This window comes from Cyprinus carpio, chromosome A25 (genome assembly GCF_018340385.1).
Source record: "Cyprinus carpio isolate SPL01 chromosome A25, ASM1834038v1, whole genome shotgun sequence".
Classification (NCBI taxonomy): domain Eukaryota; kingdom Metazoa; phylum Chordata; class Actinopteri; order Cypriniformes; family Cyprinidae; genus Cyprinus; species Cyprinus carpio.
The window spans coordinates 15,349,207-15,355,588 of NC_056596.1; the positions used below are offsets into that span (position 1 = coordinate 15,349,207).

The following is a 6,382-nucleotide window of genomic DNA, read 5'->3' on the forward strand; positions in this document are numbered from 1 at the left end:
CGGCTTGTTGCAGCATATATGAGGAGTTTAGGAGCTTCTCCAGGTTTCTGTAAATACCAGTGTTACTCATTACCACCATACACATTACTGCTGGTTTACAGTTTATTCTGACTTCTTGTCCTCGTTGAGCTGCTGTTATTGATGGACTCTGAGTTACAGTGATCTGTCCTCTACACTCTGAAAGAAAAAACAAAGAATAACATTAAGAAACAACTGTAAATGATAAATATTTTACACTTCAGAGAATAAATAATCATTGTTTAAAATTTTACTACACAAACCTTGAGCAAACAGTGTGAGGGTCCAGATGAGGATGAGGATGTTGTTCATTGTTGTTGTTTTGTCTTGTGTGATGATGAAGATTGTGTTCTGTTCTGCTCTCAGTCATGAAGTGTTAAACTCACAGCACTATAAACACTCAGAGCACTGAAGCATGTGCTGATGATGCAAAGAAGTGGGCAGGATTCACAACAGCTTGAGCTGCTACAAGACTGATATACTAGACTAGAGTTACAGAATATATTATTCTATAAATTCTATTAGATGAACCAACACCTCTACAAGAAGAGACTGAATTGTGAGTTTGTTCATAAAGTATCAGGACTGACTGTAAATCTCTAATCAGAGTTCATGGTGTCACTCTGTCTATCATGAATCCTCATGTGAGCCTGAAAATGTAAAATGGACAGGAAACATTCTGTTAAAAATGGTGACAGATTAAAACTTTAGTTTTAGCTGGAGATTCACAACAAGGCCAGATACTTTTTTTTTTTGGTGACAGATTAAAACTTTAAACAAATGTGTCTGTTGATCATAATTGTTTATAATCAGTTCATATGAGTCTAAATTGACAATGTTCATCAAAATTGTTTAGAATTTGAAGATCATCAGGACTCATAACATCATCCATGATGAAAGAGGTCAAAGGTTACGTCAGAGGTGACAAATCATCAAATATATTTCTTTAAAAAAAATGTTATATAAAAACAGATGACAGGAGAATTAATGAGAACTATAGAATATGAATTCAAACTGAATCATGTCTATAGTTAATAGCATTAATAAATTCTTCCACTGATTATGAAAAAGAATACTATTGTTTATCAAGCAATAACAAATATTTTGAAAATATTTTGTCTTTGTTCTTACTTTTTGAAAAGCGTTTTGTCAAACTAAATGACTGAGTGTTGTCAGCAGCTGAGGTGTTTCTGCTCTCAGTGTGTTGAAGTGTTGTTTCTCTCTCTCTGCTGGAGTTTGTGTTCACTCGAGTGGAATAGAGGTTTTTGTACGAGTGTTTCATTAGATTGTATCACTGTGGGTTGACTTTCGGTGGAGGAACTAAACTGGTGCTCGGTAAGTCTGTCTCTTTTAACGGTCTTGTACAAAATTATTGAAATTTATATATTTTTAATGTTTAATTGAAATTATTTTATTGTCACCATAAGAGCTTCAAAATAACTTAATTATATATACTCAGCAAACAATTATTGTCCAAACACATTTCCATAATGTCTCACTTTGAGTTTTATCAGTTTATCACAGATTTATTTTCATTTAGTTTTAAACTGATCATATAAAGTTCATTTTTTATTGTAGGTATTACACATGAAAAAAGAGATTTGTCATTAGGATGGAAATATAGTTTTTGTAGTTCAAAGATTTTAAATCTCTTTTGCTCATATTGTGCATAAAAAAAAACAGACAAAATACAAAATATGTGAATGTTTAGAAATGTTTTTGAACTCTTATGAAATAATTTGCATTGTAACAGTTTGAAAAGTGTAAAAAAAATAAAAACAAGAGTCTGTAAAAATTTTTAAGTTTAAGTAAGATGTAATGTAAGAACTTTATGACGATATTAAATTATACTGGAATTATAGCAGTGTCTGTACATTTAATTTTATTTTATGAATTTTATTTATGTAGTATAATATGTATATAGTGATTGTGTAGTTTGTATATTGTATATGTAAGAACTTTATGATTAATTTTGAATAACATGAATGATGAGATTGTTGTGATTTTTACTGCGCATTCCACACGTCTGCTGCTGAAAGTCACGTTTGAAATGATGTGAATGTTGCAGGGCAGAAGAGTGCTGGAGCTGCAGGGTGTGTGTTTTCTTTGTGTTTGTGAATGTGTTGTGTTTGTCTCCTGCAGCTGGTCCCACAGTGAAGCCCTCAGTGTCTCTGCTGCCGCCCTCTTCTCTGCAGATCTCTGGAGACTCAGCCGCACTGCTCTGCCTGCTCAGCTCTTACTCTCCACAGGGGGCGCTGGTGAGCTGGACACTGGACGGCTCAGAGGTCACCGAGGGGGTTGTGACCAGCGCAGAGAGCGAGCAGGATGGCCGCTACAGCCGCAGTAGTGTCCTGACCCTCAGCAAAGCACGCTGGGAAGAGGGAGAGCTGTATGTCTGCAGAGTAACACATGATGGAGCTCCTCATGAGGCCTCGTTCCAAAAGAGTCGCTGTTAGTCGCTCGCAGTGCTGATGTTTCTCCAGTGAGCGCTGCTCTCTCCTGAAGATGAGCGTATCTGAGTGTCCTGTGTCAGGCAGGATTCACATGAGTCTAGTGCTGCAGCTGTATTCATTTACAACTCAATACTGAAAGAGAGCTCTAGTGTCAAAGCACTGGCTGATCTTTCAATCTGCTGTGTTTGCTGCAACATTCAATAAAGCTTCTCAACAAACTCCATTTGTGTCTGACAAACATCATTCAACTAACAGATGAAGATGCATGTAGTGTTTGTCCAGGTGTTTTTCAGAAGCTCGATCAGTATCAGTAAATCTAGTCAATATAAAGCTCTTGGGGTTTGAACATGGTCTCTGGAGACAGAGCTGCTCTATTCTGAGAGGATCACAATCACTCCACACACACAATGCAAAATGAGATTTTCAGTCCACACTCCCAGTGTCTCTGTTTGATTGTTACATTATCTGAACTGGAAACAGACCAGTTTCACTTCTGCTGTAGTCAAGCAGCCCAGGTGAAAAGGAAATGTATTTAAATTGTGCTTTTTTGGATGTACTTATATTTAAATCATACCATATTAAATGTATTATTTTGAAATAATAAGTATATCAAGCATATTTTAACTTTAGTTTATTTGCAATATATTTTAATATATTAAATTGTGCTAAATTGTAAGCACTTCAATTACATTTAGTGCAATTTAAGTGTATTTCTTTACAGTTAATTTAAAATATTCAAAAAGATAGGTGGATCCTGTTGCAAAATAAATAAATAAATAAATAAATACATAAATAAAACATTCACGTCCAGGCACTCACATAGTCAGCAAAGTAGTAAAAAAGCATTTATTTCTAAGACAGGGCTCGTTTTAAAAAGACACCAACGTGTATCAGCCCAAGCAGGCCTTCATCAGTGTGTGAGACAATAGAGCAGGGGTGTCAAACTCATTTTGCTGGAGGGCCAGAGGCCTGAAGACTTTAGATTCAACCCTAATTAAACACACCTGATCCAACTAATCAAGTCCTTCAGGCTTATTTGTAAACTACGTGGTATGTGTGCTGGAGCAAAACTCTGCAGGGCTCCGGCCCTCCAGGAATTGAGTTTAACACCCCTGCAATAGAGAATAAGAAGTAGCTAAATAGATACAGTACACTTGTGACTATACATTTACAGGATCTGACCACTAGATGTCTCTTGGGAGTTTCTCAAACAATCCAAAAAACTTTCACATACAACCCAATAATAATAAAGTGAAAAATACAGTATACTCACAAACAATCCCAAACCAATATGGTAATATATATATATATATTATACTTTACAGGCAGTCTTCGAACAGCAACAACAACAAAAAAAGTCCATTCTATCAGGCGCACAATAAAATCACTGGGAGGCAGAGCATGTTTTGATCTTGATTTTAAATAGTACCTCATAGATTCCAAACCTTCATTAATAGATGCAACAGGATCCACCTATTATTTTGAATATTTTGTTCCCTTTCTGGAGCACCCATGGTTTTGCCTGCAAGTACCTGATGCGCCCATGGTCAAGATTTTTTCTTTGATTATCATTTAAAATATTCATTTAATACTTCATTTTAACATGATTCAATAACATTTCAATAGCTTTTCAGCTCATTAGAAATGCATTAGCATTACACTACTAGTTTATTATTAAGCTGTGTTTTTTTTCAGTATTAAAAATGGTATAAAAAGGTGCAAAAACCATTAAACATAAATTATTAAACATTAATATAAAATGCTGGAGTACATTAAAAAAGTACAGCAGCATGTATCTTGACCAAAATACATAATAAATGAAAGATCACTGAAATGCTATGGCAGAGCTCTTTTTTATCCATTTATCCATATGTCTGCATTACTGAAAAGTACACAATGAATATTACATCATTAAATATAAAAAAAAAGTTACTGAAAACAAAGTGCAAAAGTGAATAGCACAGTTTTTGTGTTTGTTTGTTTTTTACAAACTTAAGCCTGCAAATGGCTGAGCAAAACAAAGAAACAGAAGAGTTTAAAGTGGATTTTCACTTCTTTGAAGTCACTTCATCATCAAGAAAGACTGCGGAAGAGTTTAAAGTGGATTCGGTGCTGTTCAAATGCGGTACAGACGCAGAATGAATAACTTCTCCTCAACAAATGTCCGTTACCTTCTTAACAAGACGGATGAACTTCTTCTCCTGACATGCATCAACAAGGACTGCAAACTCTAGTTCTTTGTGTTTCGGTGTTACATGTGTTAGTGGAGGATTTCATGGCAGAGTTATTGGTGTAAACTAGAGAGGCGGTGGATTTGTGTTTCTACGTCAATGAAAGTTGGTGTTCAGATGTAACAACTCTGAAAAAGATGCTGGTGCTGTCCTAATTTAGAGCCACTCTTCCTAAACTGTAAACCTTTCTACTCGCTGCAGGAGTTTTCCTCTTTCAGTTGGCTGAACAAATAACTGAAATGGAGCATAGGTACCCAGACTCTCTTTTATTCATTCTTGAAGATTTTAACAAAGCAAATCTTTTCCTGTGAAGTGCCCCAAAAAATACAGACATCAGCACATTACATGTCCCGCCAAGTCAGAAATATATTTGGATCACTGTTACACCCACAATAAAGGATGCATATCACTCTGTCCCCACGGGCAGCTTTGGGGCTCTCTTGATCACTGTGTGGTTCATCTAATACAGACCTACAGGCAGAAGCTGAAATCAGCTAAACCTGTAATAAGGACACAAAATCACCAAAATTACAATAAGCAAAATCACCCAGCCACCCCCACTGATCGTCCTCCAGTTGTTTGCTCAACAGACCTCACATATGTCCCTGTAAATTTTGTCAGTCCCTCTCGACTCTATACACTATTCCATGGGATCAGGCCACTCTGACATGTCACACAGACCCTGTCGTTCCTGCCTAATTGCTACTGATGCTCACACATTGCCAGAGATGTTCATTGCTTTGTGCAAACCTGTCCTGACTGAGCTACATACAGGACTCCTCGGCCCATTCTCTGTCGTCCTTGGTCAACCCTGGCAGAAGATTTTATCACAAACACACCACAATCTGAGAGCTTCCTCTATATCCTAGTCTCCATCAGGGCAGTAAAAACTGCTTATTTCCACTGATCTGCATGTGTGCTGTGGGCTTGGTCAAACACAATTATAATTCTGCATATTTATTTTTAAAAAAATAAAAATCCACATTCAAATGCAAAAACTTTTTTCGAATTCACTGCACCCTATAGCGCCACAGGAACAAAAGCTTTTCACCTCTAACTGAAATTATGACTTTTAAATCTGAAATATCAACTAAACTATTATTAATAATTTTACGATAAAAAATTCTTAATTAGTTTTTTTAGCCATTTTGACACTGATGTCCTAATGTATTGTGCACACACAAATGACACATTTCATGGGATACTACTTAATTTTCACAGTACCGCTGTATTCTATAGCTTCGTTTGAACACACTAAGTCTTAAACACTTCCACGAGGCACACAAGACACCAGTGTGTTTTTTTGAATTAATGAAACCATATGTAATAGGCATCAAAAAATCTTTCAAATAAAACAAGCAGCAACCTACATTGCTGAAAACTGAATTCAGTAATTCAGCGCAGTCCATAGTAATCTCACACAATAAATAGTTATTTTGAATTATATATAAAAGTTTGTGCTCCTTGGACTTGTCTGTTTACAAATGTTTAACAAAATCATGGTTGATTGCATTTGTTTACTATTGGAAAACTAGAAAGTCAAGCACATTGCATTTGGGGATACAGTATTCCACATAGTGTGATCTGTTGTACACTGTATATTTGGGCCAAATAGTGTTGTTCATTCAGTCATCTTTATGTTTGATTCCTTTTGTCAAAATGAACCATGAAAATACCAGC

At 35.9% G+C, this 6,382-nt stretch overlaps 1 long non-coding RNA gene across 1 annotated transcript; it reads left to right on the plus strand.

The window, feature by feature from the left end:
* The first annotated feature begins 933 nt into the window (after positions 1–933).
* LOC122135626 lies at positions 934–2,690 on the plus strand. Its single transcript, XR_006153629.1, has 2 exons — positions 934–1,353; positions 2,161–2,690. It is a non-coding gene; the product is annotated as an uncharacterized LOC122135626 (long non-coding RNA).
* Positions 2,691–6,382: the final 3,692 nt, after the last annotated feature.